We start from the raw sequence: 14,954 nt of genomic DNA on the forward strand, positions 1-14,954 counted from the left end.
TGGCTGTGTTGGGTCTTCGTTTCTGTGCGAGGGCTTTCTCCAGTTGCGGCAAGCGGGGGCCACTCTTCATCGCGGTGCACGGGCCTTTCACTGTTGCGGCCTCTCTCATTGCGGGGCACAGGCTCCAGACGCGCAGGCTCAGTAATTGTGGCTCACGGGCCTAGTTGCTCCGCGGCATGTGGGATCTTCCCGGACCGGGGCTCGAACCCGTGTCCCCTGCATTGGCAGGCAGATTCTCAACCACTGCGCCACCAGGGAAGCCCCTTCTGCCCATTTTTTATTTGAACTGTTTTTTTGCTATTTATTGAGTTATATGAATTCATCATGTATTTTCAGATATATGATGTGCAAATATTTTCTCCCATTCAGTAAGTTGCCTTTTCATTTTGTTGGTTTCCTTTGCTGTGCAGAAGCTGTTTAGTTTGATGCAGTCCCACTTATTTTTGCTTTTGTTATTTTTGCTTTTGCTGTCAAACAATCATCACCAAGACTTATGTCAAGGAGCTAACTGCCTATGTTTTCTTCTAAGAGTTTTATGGTTTCAGATCTTATGTTCAAGTCTTTAATCTATTTTGAGTTAATTTTTGTGTATGGTATATGATAGTGTTCCAGTTTCATTCTTTTACTTGTGGCTGTCCAGTTTTCCCAACATCGTTTACTGAAGAGACTGTCCTTTCCCCTTCTTGGCACTCTCTCTCTTTTTTTTTTTGCCATGCCACGTCGCTTGCGGGATCTCAGTTCCCTGACCAGGGATTGAACCTGGGCCACACAGTGTTGTGAAAGCCTGGAATCCTAACCATTAGGCCACCAGGGAACTCCCATTGGCTCTTTTTTCAGTTAAGTTTTTAAATGAGGAAATGTGACTCCTTCAACTTTATTTTTCTTTTTCAAGATTGTTTTGGCTTTTTGATGTTAATTTTAAGATCAGTTTGTCAATTTCTGCCCAAAAAGTCAGCTAGGATTTTGATAAAGAATTGCGCTGAATCTGAGGATCAATTTGAGGAATACTGCCAGCTTAATAATATGTCTTCCAATTCTTGAACATAGATACCTTTTCACTTATTTAGGTCATCTTTAATCTTTTCACTTATTTAGGTCATCTTTAATAATTTTAAACATTTATTCTTAAGTACTTTATTGTTTTTTATTCTACTATAAAAGGAATTGTTTTCTTAATTTCCTTTTTGGATGGTTCATCACTAGTAGAGAGAAATACAATTGCTTTTTGTATGTTGTTCTTGTATCTTATAACCTTGTTGAATTCATTTATTAGCTCTAACAGGTTGTTTTTTGTGGATTCCTTAGGATTTTCTCCATATAAAACCACATCATCTGCAAACAGATATAGTTTTACTTATTCCTTTCCAATCTGGATGCCTTTATTTCTTTTTCTTGCCAAATTGTCCTGGCTGGAACCTCCAGTACAATGTTGAATAAAAGTGGCAAAAGCAGATATACTTGTCTTATTGCTGATCTTAGGAGGAAAGCCTTCAGTCCTTCACCGGTAAGTGTAACGTTAGATACAAGCTTTTCACAGATGCTCTTCTATTGCAACTTTGTTGAGTGTTTTTATCATAAAAGATGTTAAATTTTGTTAAATGCTTTTTCTGCATCTATTGAGGTGATTATGTGATTTTTTTCCCCTTTATTCTATTAACATGGTATATCACCTTGTTAATTCTCATATGTTGAACCAACTTTGCACTGCTAGGATAAATCCTATTTCGTCAGGGTGTATAATCCTTTTTATATGTTGCTGGATTCAGTTTGCATGTACTGAGTTGAGGAATTTTTATGTGTATATTTATAAAAAATATTGAACCATAGTTTCTTTTCTTGTGATGTCTTTGTCTAATTTTGGTATCAGGGTTTTACAGTGGCCTCATAGAATTAGCTCAGAAGTATTCCCTCCTCTTGCATTTTTTGGAGGAGTTTAGGAATGCTTGGTGTTAATTCTTTAAACACTTGATAGAATACACTGGTAAACCCATCTGGGAGTGAGTTTTTCTTTTTGGATGACTTTTTGGTTACTAATTCAATCTCTTTGTTATAGGTCTATCCGGATGTTCTATTTCTTCTTGACTCAATCTCTTTCTAGGAATTTTTTCATTTTATCTAGGTTATCAAAATTGTTAGTGTATTCAATTGTTCATAGTATTCCCTTGCAATCCTCTTTCATTTCTGTGAGGTTGTTAGTAATATCCCCTCTTTCACTCCTCACATTAGTAACCTGAGTCCTTTTTTTCTTGTTAAAACCATTTTTTAAAAAAGAGAAAAGCAAACTAGGCTACCTTTAATTTCTAGGCACAACAGCAAATCAGCAATTTCTTTAACTGCTCTATAGCAAACTGTCAATTCTGTATATTGCACCAAATTTCATGGAGATAAGAAAAACACTAACCTTAAGCAGCAGCTGCTTCCATCCTTCTAATCCCATCTCTCATTCTTGAGAAGCAAAGTCTCTGTGAACCAGCTGCCCCATATGGGGTAGCTGCCAAAGACAGAATTAAATATCAACCCAAGGCTTCTACTTACTTTTAATTTTTACTCACTTTCTCCAGATACACAAGGCGGGGGGGGGGGGGGGGGCAGGGGTCCTAACCAGAGGGACCTGTGTTTATAATCTATTTTGAGAACTTTATGCTTGATATTAACATACCATCCAACTACAATTTCTGTATGCTTAAAATAGGCAGAACACAGAGTAGCAGTGCATTACACCTACGCAATACAAGATGCACTTGAAAAAAGTGGAATTTTCACAGTAGGAAAAAAAATGAGTGTCCTCCACCAACAGCCTCCTTCTTGGATTCGTGCCCGGTATTCAATGGGTCATGATCATTTCTGTTACAGGTCTCAAAAGCAGGAAGTAAACAGGGGCAGCAGCATTCATCCATCTACATTCAAGTACAGATTAGAATGTTCCTTAAATCACCCAAAGCTTAAGGACAAACAGAAATATTAGCAAATTTAAAGGTCCTAGAATAAAAAATTAGTATTTGTTCTGGTGTATATCTGCTAGAAATGATACAGGTTCCCACCCTGCTGAGTACTACCAGTGGGCTCTTATTTTTTGACAAGGTGGGTAGTAAATGGGAACTCAAGACAAAGATGCAGGACATCTAGGGCAGACATAAGGAGGCTGAAAACTCTATAAACCCCCAAATCCCTTGCCTACAAAGGTACACCCACCCCCAACCAGCCTTCTGAGTTAAAACCTTTCAGTTACTGCACCTGGAGCAGGTGCCTCAAAAGGAAATACATACCAGTTCTCCCCAGTCATATGAGAATTAGATCCCAACACAGTCCAGAGAAATAATAGACCAGTCCCAGGAGGAAACAGTCTCTATACTAACCGTCAACAGGAGTCTGGAGAACAAGAGTGAATCTAAAGGTAATAAACCAACAAAGATGGAATATAAGGCTTGATAAGACTATTTATTGTCATGGGTGGACTCACATGACATTCTCTTTCTTCAAAAGGGCAGATAGCAAATATTTTAGGCTTTGTAGCTCACATACAGTCATGATTACGTATTCTTCTTTGGTTTTTTTATTTTTTTTACAACCCTCAAAAAAAATGTAAAACCATTTTGAGGAATGAAGGAAAGGAGGAGAACTGACTAAATTTGGCCCAAGGGAAAAAACAGTTCATCAGTGCCTGCTCTAGAGGACACCAAAGCATTAAATAGTCTGTTAAGGGACTTCCCTGGTGGTCCAGTGGTTAAGACTCCGTGCTCTCATAGCTGAGGGCCCGGGTTCAATCCCTGGTCAGGGAACTAAGATCCCACAAGTGGCGTGGTGTGGCAAAAAACAAAACAAAACAAAAAACCAAGACCCTTAAAACAAAAAGCAATATTAAAGAGTCATATCTTAATGATAAAAGCTTCAATTCAACAGGAAGATGTAACAATTTCAAACTGCACATACCTAAAAACATAGTCTGAAAACATGTAATTCCCAAATTGACATATACAGTCCCCTAATTAAAAGAACTACAAGGAAAAATATATAAATCCAAAACTGTAACTTAGAGATTTGGAAACACCCCTCTCAGCAACTGACAGAACAAGCAGACAAAAAAACAAAACAAATGCACAAAAAATCCAATGTACAGAATTATGAACTAATTATACAGAATTATGAACAAGACAAGTAATTTTAAATTTGACCTAATAAATATATACACAGGGTTTCCCCGGTGGCACAGTGGTTAAGAATCCGCCTGCCAATGCAGGGAACATGGTTCGAGCCCTGGTCCGGGAAGATCCCACATGCCGCAGAGCAACTAAGCCTGTGCGCCACAACTACTGTGCCTGTGCTCTAGAGCCCGCGAGCCACAACTACTGAAGCCCACGCACCTAGAGCCCATGCGCCACAAGAGAAGGCACTGCAATGAGAAGCCCAGGCACTGCAATGAAGAGTAGCCTCTGCTCGCCGCAACCAGAGAGAAGCCCGTGCACAACAACGAAGACCCAACGCAGCCAAAAAATAAAATAAATAAATTTAAAGAAACAAATATATACACAACATTATCCCAACAATTGCAAAATATATTCTTTTCAAGCACACATCGAACATTTACAAAGGTGTCCCCAAATACAAGTCCTAAAGCAAGCCTCCACAAGCATCTAAGGAATGATACCACAAGTGCTCTCTGATCACAATGCAATTATACCAGAAATGAATAACCCACAAAAGTCTAAGTAGAAAATGCCCAGATGTTTGGAAATTTTAAAAATCTATTTTACATAAACCATAAGAAATCACACTTAAGAAAATCACAAGGTGGGTGAACCTGCCCTACCAGATATCAACACTTACTGTAAAACCACAGTAATGTGTGATATTGGCTCAGGGATAGACAAATAGACCAATGGGACAGACCAAAGACACAAAAGAGAGTGCCCAGGGACTTCCCTGGTGGTCCAGTGGCTAAGACTCCATACTCCCAATGCAGGGGGCCTGGGTTCGATCTCTGGTCAGGGAACTAGATCCCACATGCCGCAACTAAAAGATCCCGCACGAAGCAACGAAGATCCCAAGTGCCGCAACTAAGACCCGGCGCAGCCAAATAAATAAATAAATAAATGTTGGGGGAAAAAAATCCCAAAACAGAGTGCCCAGAATCAGGCTCACGTTTATGGTCAACTGGTTCATGATATACAGTACCATAGCTGGGAAAATAGATTTTTTTAAAGAAATAGTGCTGGGACAACTGGATATCATATGGGAAAAAAGTGAAACTGGATTCCTACCTCAAACCATATACTAAAGCCAATGCCAAATGGACTGATCATAGATATAAAATGTAAAAGGTAAAACATAACCTATAGAAGATTAGTATGTACAGATTATATTATTAAAATCCTACAAATCAATAAAATAGCCAATCAAAGGAAAAAACAGACAGGAAATTTGAACAAGCTCATCACAAAAAAAAAGAAGGAAGAAAGATGAAAGGAGAAAGAAATCCAAAAAGGCAATGGAAAACCACCACAATGGGCTAAAATTTAAAAGTCTGAGAATTCTGGGAATTCCCTGGCAGTCCAGTGGTTAGGACTCCATGCTTCCATTGCAGGGGGCACAGGTTCCATCCCTGGAACTAAGATCCCACAAGCTGCATGACGAGGCCCAAAAAAAAAGTCTGAGAATTCAAAGAATGTGAGTAATTTGCTGCCAGTGGCAGTACTAACTACACAAACACTTTAGAGAACAGGCCAAGAGAGCAACCAACCCACAATGAAATAGATGGAATGCAGGATCCCAAAAGGAACCTTGAAGGTAGTGTGGGTGGGTTAGAGAAGGGATTGGACCTGCTGTTTGAGTATGAAAAATAATACTGTCAGACATGTGACATTTGGGGAGAAAAATTGCCCTAGCATCTTAGAAAATTAAGCAAAAGAAAAGTGAGGCAATTACTAACTCCACGAAAAAATGAAAAGGGGGATATAGTTTCAGAAAAATACTTAGCTCAGCAGTAAACAATATTTGCATAGTTATAGTACCACTCACTATTGGCTTAACCAATTTGAAATATAACTCTATTAAGGTATATGGGGAAGAAAGCAGGAGAGCCAATTCTCAACTATGGAGGCAAAAAGTCAGTAACATCTGAAGTTGATCAATCAAAATATAGAAGTTGCATACCACCAAAACTATGGAGCTAGATATAAAGAAAACAGCTAGGAGAGTGAAAGTGGCAGCTCCTGGAGAAAGGTACTGGGAGATGTGGAAAGGTGAGGAGTGGGATGATATTCAACACTGTAAGGTTTTTAGTGCAATTTGACTTTAGTAACAATGTACATGTATTACTTTGAAATTTTTGAGAAAGTTCTCCACTTTTATTGCATTTCTGTCCATTTATCCTGACATTCAACAGGTCTGCTTTACTGGCATATAAAGGTTTTAACCATTTTTTAAAATTTAGAATGCACATACAATGTATTTTAAAATCTCACCAAAATGAAAATTCTGAAAATAATTTACCCCAATTTACTCAATAGGTCAAAGAAAATGAGAACAAAAAGAATCTAGAATCTAGAAATGCAAGAGAATATAATTTGAAATACAAAAAATTTAAACTCACAGGAATACTATTCATAGAGAGATTTTTACTAAACTACTAAACATCTGAAACTTTAACATGTCAGTAAGTGAACCCCTAATCTTGCCTCCTAAACCTAAAGCTTCCAAAGGATTTTCCCCCTCATCTCAGTAAATGACACGTTCATCCTTAATTGTTTAGAACAAAGCCTTGGAGTCATCCCCAACTTTTCTCTTAAACTTCATATCCACTCAAGCCATCATTAACCCACCTACCTTCAAAACACATCCAAAATCTGACCACTTAGCATCTCAACCACTACCACCCTGGTCCAAGCTATCACTATCCCTCACCTGGATTTCTGCAACAGCTTCCTAACTGGTAACTGTGCCTTCAGCCTTGTTCCTCCCTCCCCTGCATCCCCCGCCCCCTTCAGCTTCTTACACAAAACAGCCAAGGTAGTCCTTTTAAAATTTAAGTCAGGCTCCATTATTTCTCTGCTCAAAACCTTCCAGTGACTTCCCATCTCAATCAGAGCAAAAGTAAAGGCTCATATTAACTATTAACTACTTCCTAGTTTTTCCCCTGGTCACTCTGCTCCAGTTATCTTGGCCCCCTTGCTATCCCTTGACTGCATTAAGCATATTCCCACCTGAGATTAAAAAGTGTTCCAGGCAGAAGGAACAGCTCTGCTTTCAAATAACTGATAACTTTTCTGTTCCAGAATGCAGCAAAAAAACAAGTTACCCAAAATAATACAAAATTTGTCTTGATAACAAAACTAGTGTGCACACGCGTGTGTCCACACACACACTACACACACATTTCTAATCTCATATACAAAAAGATACATGAAAACCTTAAATTAAAACAAGTTAGCATTTTTAACACAACATGGGCATAGCCAAGTGGTCCACCACTACCAACTAAAATTGATAAAAGGAACACAGAGATGACCGCATTTTAGGAATTCTAGTAACACATGACATCAACCAGTCAACTAAAAACAACTACCCTATCACCTCAATGTAACCACCCCCATGCCCACCAGAAAAACACTTCTTAAAATTAAAACAGCCTTTTTTCTACACAACCCTAGGACTATTTTGCCCAACTTGCTTTTGGTATTTCATACATCATTGGAAACTTCTAACCATCTCAGGTTGTAGTAATTCTGTCAAAAGATTTACTGCAGAATTCAGCTCAGTACACCGCTCAATTCCAAAATAATTTACTTAAGTTCTATTTCCCCAACTACTTCAAAAGACTCTTCAGTTCCATAAAACACTGGTACAAATTCAGAAAGCCATCCAACCAGCTGGAAAAGATTTTGCTTCTGAGATCACAGGACAACTTTTCAGCAATCCTCAGTTTGAACCTGGCATAAAGCAAAGAGTAAAAGGTCTATCAATAGCGTCATTTTTCTAACACCGAAGAACTTCAATTTGCATAGATCCAGTCTCAAAGGCCCTACAAGTCATGCACATCCACCAACCAAATGCAAGCTCCTCATATCGGTTATCATTTCCTTTATTATCTTCCTCCTGACTCTATTTCCACAGTGGATCTCACTCTTTCTTAACCCTTTCCTTTGGAAGCCCACATAAACCCTTTCCCAGTGAAAATATGAATCTTGAGGTCATCCTGGATCATTCACGTGGACCCTAAATCCAGTGACAAGTATCCTTATAAGAGTCACTCATAGGGAGACAAAGAAAGTAGAAAACAATGTGAAAACAGGCAGAGATTGGGGTTCTGTGCTCACAAGCCCAAGAATGCAACGGCAGCCACCAGAAGTTGGAAAAGGCAAAAAACAAACTCCCCTCTAAACCTATAAAGAGAGCACAGCCATGCCCACATCTTGATTTCTGACTCTGAGCATCTAAAATCGTGAGAAAATAAATTTTTGTTGTTTTAAGCCATTAAGTTTGTGGTAATTTGTTACAGAAGACATAGGAAACTAATACACTTCCTAAGCAGGCTGTATCACATCAAGGGACCTACAGCGTTCCCAGCACAGCAGTTTTTCATCTCACATGCAAAATTTTTTCCACTTTTCTTTTAAGGTTTATGCCATTCTGCTCTTATACCTTCTTTCTTCACTACAGTAATCTATTGATCACCAAAAACTCTTCAAGCATAATTTTCTTCTCAAACCGAACTATTACAAACCTCACAGGTTTTAAAATTCACATGAATGACCATAGGTTCTTAATCTCCTAAACTCTGATAACCTACCAATTCTTAGTCCATTTCAACTACACAATCCTTTTGCCACATCCAAGAGATAAGAGAAATATTCACTGAAAATCTGAGTCTGGGGGCTTGTCAAGTTCATAACCCCTTTCTGAAAATTCACCATGCCCACATGTACCTGCTTTAACAAAAAAAAAAAAAAGTGGCGGCCCTTAGGGAGTTCATAAATAGTTATATCCTGAAACTCCTGCCCCTATGCCCCCAAAGAGATTACTGACAGAAGAGCAGCCAACATACAGTCACTATAATGCAAGGTTTCCAATCTCACCACTACTAACATTTTGGAGCAAATAAAATCTTTGCGGGGGGTGGGGAGGTGGTGGTGGTGGTTGTCTTGAGCACGGAGGGTGTTTAACAGCAGCATCCCTGACCTGTACCTGCTAGATATCAGGAGCACCTTGCCCTCAGTTCTGACAATCAAATATATCTCCAGACAATGCCAAATATTCCCTGGGAGGCAAAAATCACCCCTGGTTGAACATTTGGCCTACCTCGTTTTAATTCTCCCAGAGGAAATTTCTCAGCAACCTTCTGAGTCCTGAATTATCTTCAGGTTTCTATAAGGCCTAATGTTTGGTGATTCCTGTTTTTTCCTTCCACAAGATCTGGCTCTACAAATAGTCTTCTCTTCCTTATTTCTCTGTGTATCCTGCCAATCCATTCACACACTTTTTAGGGTAATCCAAGTATTTCTCACCTTCTAAAATGCCCAATTAATACTTACAGACTAAAAAGCATTTTAAAGAACATAAACTAATTACCACTAACCAAAAACATAAAATGTCACAACTGAAGCAACAATAAACCATTAACAGAATGCAACAAAAACACACACAGTAATAAAAGGTATTGTCCCTAATAAATTTTTCCAAACATTCAAAGACAAACTCTCTCTATTACACTAGATTTATAATAGATATTCAGCAAAACTCAACATTATTAGTTAAAACTCTAAAAAAGACAGACATGGACAATTTAATTTTTTAAATTCTCTTCTTCCACCGGCCTCTTACAAATTAACATTCCCCAAGTGTTGTTCTCTTACCACAAAAGACACACATGAAGTAATTTCATCTATACTCATACTTTCAATTACTACCTGTAAGCTATTAACATACAAATGAATATCCCCAACACAATTTCCATCCCTAGTGATACTCAGATATCCAACAACATACTGGACGTGTCCATCCTGATGTCTTAAAAGCACCTTAAACTCAACTATCTAACAATCAGGTCATTCCACTATGTCCGTTCTCCACAATTTATGATACTACCATCCACCCACATCAAGAAAATAAAACCAAAAAAAAAAAAAATTACACGACAGCAACGATGACAACAGTAGCATTTACATTAGCAAAAATTATCCAAAACAGCCCAAATGTCCAAAGGAGAAAAAAACAAAATGCCAAGGTAGAATTTTGATAGTCATTAGAAATAAGAAGTACATAAATTGCATAAAATAATTTTGTAAGAAAGAGATAAATTAATGTCTCATATATAAGTATTCTAACACACAAAAAAACACACTGAAAGAATACATACTAAAATATCAACAGTACTTACCAGTAGGGTGGTAAAAGATGGAGATGAAAGGGTATACAAAGAATTTTTAAAAATACCTTCCCATTTTACTTATATGTTTATGCAATGTTTGAATCTTTCACATCAAAAAAGAATGTACGTATCAGCTGTGAAATAAATAACTATATAGGGCTTCCCTGGTGGTGCAGTGGTTGAGAATCCACCTGCCAATGAAGGGGATACGGGTTTGAGTCCTGGTCCGGGAAGATCCAACATGCTGCATAGCAACTAAGCCCATGTGCCACAACTACTGAGCCTGCACTCAAGAGCCTGCGAGCCACAACTACTGAAGCCCACGCGCCTAGAGCCCGTGCTCCGCAACAAGAGAAGCCACTGCAATGAGAAGCCCGCGCACTGCAAGGAAGAGTAGCCTCCGCTCGCCACAACTAGAGAAAAGCCCGCGCGCACAGCAACGAAGACCCAACGCAGCCAAAAATAAATAAATGAATAAATTTATACATATAAAAAAACTATATAGTGTTTATATCTATGTAAAATATATTGGGAAAGGTCAAAAGTGAAACTGGATGTCTACACAATAACCTGTACACAAATGTTCAAAGCAGCATTATTCATAAGAGCCAAAAAGTGGGCATAACCCAACTGTCTATGAACTAATGAATGGATAAATAAAACGTGGTATGTCCATATAATGGAATATTATATTTAGCCATAAACAGGAATGAAGTACTGATACATGTTACAACATGGTTTAACCTTAAAAACATTATGCTAAGTAAAAGAAGCCAGTCACAAAATGCCACGTGTTGTTTGATTCCATTTATCTGAAATGTCCAGAACAAACAAATCTTCAAAAAAAGAAAGTAGACTGATGGTAGTAGGTGGGCAGGGAAAAAAGAAAATAAGGAATAACATGTTAGTATAGGTATTTTCATCATTTTTGGAATGATGAAAATATGCTAAAATTAGATAGTGGTAATGGTTGCACAACTCTGAATATACTGAAAACCCCAGAGTTGTATTCTATAAGGGTTGATTATATCGCCATAAAGCTATTACCAAAAAAGTGAATCTTAAATGAAACAGACTTTAATATGCACCAGGCTTTTTAAATAAACCTAAATTTGTCTTATGAAAATTATCTATTTTTGTTTTTGAAGAAAAATTTCATTTAGTGACCATGATCACAACAAAGTTTCAAATACTAGTTGAAATGATTTAACAAAATAAAACAAATTTCCATGTCAACAGGATTATCTTCATTAAAACTACTAGTATTTATTTAATAACTCAATTTTCTGATGGGTTAATATAGTCTAAAACAATATATTTTAAACATAAACAGTGACAGATGCTAGGAATCAGCATATTTTCTATCTCAAATACCTTACAGAGAAATTATCTAGGTATTATATATCTTCTAAAATGGAACTATATCTACATTATAAAGGATATGTCAGAAAGACTGTACTATCTGTAGGGAAAAAAAATAAGTTAAATTATACTTGCCTTTCTCTTAACCATCACTAAAGATGATACAATAGAAACATTTCCAAATATAAAGTCCTTAGAACAGTTCCTGGCACATCACAAGCATTTATTAATTTACTGATATAATATTTTAGATGAAAAGAAAACATGAAAAAAAAATTTACCTTAGTTACTCATTTCACTTAACTACTTATCAACTCTATTTCAATATTACTTTTACCCCTTTCAGCTTCAATAATTACATTAATTCTAAACTATTAAATTATTTACATTAAAGCAGCAGTTCTCAAAGTGTGGTTCAGGGACTGTGGGGATTCCAGAGACCCTTTCAGGGGGTTCATGAGATCAAAATCATACACAGGTAAAAGATCAATTCAAAGTGCAAACAGACCAATGAAATTTAATGCAACATTGTGTGAAAAGTATATAGATACAGTTTCAGATTCCACATTGCAACTAACCTTTAAGAGATTACCACTTGTTGGGACTTCCCTGGTGGTCCAGTGGGTAGGACTCAGCGATCCCAAATGCAGGGGGCCCAGGTTCCATCCCTGGTCAGGGAACTAGATTCCACATGCATGCCACAACTAAGAGCCCACATGCCGCAACTAAAAAAGGATCGGGCACGCTGCAAGGAAGATCCCACGTGCAACAACTAAGACCTGGCGCAGCCAAAATAAATAAATATTAAGAGAAAAAAAAAAACACCTTCATTAAAAAAAAAAAAAAAGAAATTACCACACTTGTTGAGGTCTGTTGTAGAGTCAAAGAAGAGTATCACAATTATTTGAAAATGTTATTAAAGTACTCCTCCCAAAAAAAAAAAAGTACTCCTCCCAACACACTGGTGTGAAGCTGGATTTTCTTCATATGCTTCAACCAGAACAACATATAAAGATTGAATGCTGAAGTTGATAAGAGAATCCAGCTGTCTTCTATTAGGCCAAACATTAAAGAGATTTACAAAAATGTAAAACAGTTGCCATTCTTTCACTAATTTTTTTTGTTTTGGAAAATAGTTTTTTCATTTAAAAAGTTATTTATATTAACCTGCAACTAGTTTATTATTTATTTTTCAATGAATTAATAAATATACTTAATTTCAAATACAATAACTGTGAATAGATATAACCCACATAAAACAAAAGCTATTTGGAGTCCTACATAATTTTAAGAACGTAAAGGGATCCTGACCAAAAAGTTTGAGACCACTATATTAAAGTAATACTTAAGGGAATTCCCTGGCAGTCCAGTGCTTAAGACTCCACCCTTTCACTGCCGGGGCCAGGGTTCAATCCCAGGTAGGGAAACTAAGATCCTGCAAGCTGCGAGGCAAGGCCAAAAATTAATTAATTAATTAATTAAAAATTAAAGTATTACTTAAAACCCCATTTTAAATTTATATTCTGAGTTTTATCTCTCGTGTATCTCACATATGAAGCCATAAATCTTTAAAGTAAGCTGAAGAGCGCAGATGACATAAATCTTGATTTCTTCGGGTGTACTAAAATGAAGTTAAGCTTAAGATGTAGCTCCCTCAAAAAAGACAGGATGGTCAAGTAAATAGAATGATGTTATTTGTCAAAAGTAACCACAGTAGCTAATATACAGAACTTATGCAGAAAAAGAACTTTCGCTGTGCCAAGAAAAAGGGATGCACAGAAAAACATTGAAGTCTGAGCTTCAGAGGGGTTAACAGAGCCCTTAATCGAATTATGTATGGTAACAACTTTACTGGAGTTGGTTTCTACCTACCATCTAAACTGCTGATCACCTTCAGCTGATGTTATTCAAATTACTCAACGTGTAACATAAATCTGCTAACAAAACTCACGAAAAAATACTTAACTATTAAAAAATCCATTGTGCAATGCTAGTCTCCTTCATTATTGGAATAATTACAGTCAGCTTTGTGCTGTGATGAATTACCAGGCTAAAAAAGGCCATCCAGCAAAAGAGGTTAATGACATTCATTAATTAGGGTCCTTTTTCAGTTCTTCTGGAAGCATAATTTATCGATTTAAAGGCCTAGCACAAAATCTTGTTTGGGTCTGATGTTAAAAAAAACTACTTTTTCACTACAGAATTATAATACTAATCAACGAAAAATGACAGCATATTTTCTTTACCCAGGAATTAGTAAGGTGGGCAGAAGCTCATAACATAGGGGAGATTTTGTTCTAAGGGTACTTCCAAAGACACACATCTGACCTAAGGGGCATACACTGCATTCTGCCCAAAAGGGGGAAGTGTCTGTTACAGCTTTCTCATTTCTGCACATGCTCTAGGTCTGAATTTGCAGATTCCAAATTAAGCACTTTTTATCCCACTCTCATTTCTAATTCCACGGTGAGATTTTTTTAAGTTTTTCAAATTAAAAAAGTTCCATTGGTATTGATGCCCTGTGTAAAGCAAAAACTAAGGACTTAATCAGAAGAGGCTGAATATAACATAATTCACGGCATCCAAAATGTTTTAAACTGAAATTGTGTTTTACCCTTTTTTTTTTTTTTTGAAATAACGTTTAGGTGAGGAAAAAACAAAGCACACCCACATCCTACTCTTCCACTAAGTAGCATTCTTTTACTGGTTTCTGTTAAGGCTATTTACTGAAACATCGTTTGATAATACTATTCGAACACTGTGTGCTGCAACTACTTCCTGCTGAAAGAATCCCTTTTCAGCTACCGAAGGCTACCCGAAAACAAGATGCACAGTACTTCTAAAACCTCAAGGATTTAACTCCTTCCTCCTCCCCCGCCCCCACTCCTGGAAAATACCGTACGTGCCGGGATTTCAAAACAAAACATTTGGGGATGAGGGAGGGGGAGGTTAAGTGTGTGGGAGTGGCAATGTTCTCCAATTTTTGGAGTTGCTATCTCTCCCATTCTGCCCGAGAAAAACAAACCCCCGTTATAAAATAATCTTAAGAATAGCGATCAAAATCGAGGACCCAATTCTCTTCTGCTCGCATCTATCTCTACAAACTTCACTATGCCCCTCAACACACCCAATTTCTACTCCTGAGCAGCCCTGCCTGCGCCCAGACCGTCCTGTCCAACCAGAACCACACTATGACCTTGGACCCGGGCCACAGCTCCCCTCCCAGTCT

The 14,954-nt window shown here is 37.5% G+C and overlaps 1 protein-coding gene across 5 annotated transcripts in view; it reads right to left on the reverse strand.

Annotated features, from left to right (window-relative positions):
- The window catches only part of ESCO1 (establishment of sister chromatid cohesion N-acetyltransferase 1), a 65,715-nt gene that overhangs the window by 49,893 nt on the left and 868 nt on the right, over window positions 1-14,954 (reverse strand). For 2 of the 5 annotated variants that reach the window (XM_068563060.1, XM_068563061.1), the window contains exon 2: window positions 2,402-2,491. The exons of 2 other annotated variants lie outside the window; for them this stretch is intronic. The gene's annotated coding sequence lies outside the window, so the exon portion shown is untranslated. Of the gene's footprint in view, window positions 1-2,401; window positions 2,492-12,303; window positions 12,505-14,954 lie in introns of all 5 variants that reach the window. One more of the 5 variants, XM_068563062.1, reaches the window with a different exon arrangement.

The sequence above is a fragment of the Eschrichtius robustus genome, chromosome 14, assembly GCF_028021215.1.
Source record: "Eschrichtius robustus isolate mEscRob2 chromosome 14, mEscRob2.pri, whole genome shotgun sequence".
Lineage (NCBI taxonomy): Eukaryota > Metazoa > Chordata > Mammalia > Artiodactyla > Eschrichtiidae > Eschrichtius > Eschrichtius robustus.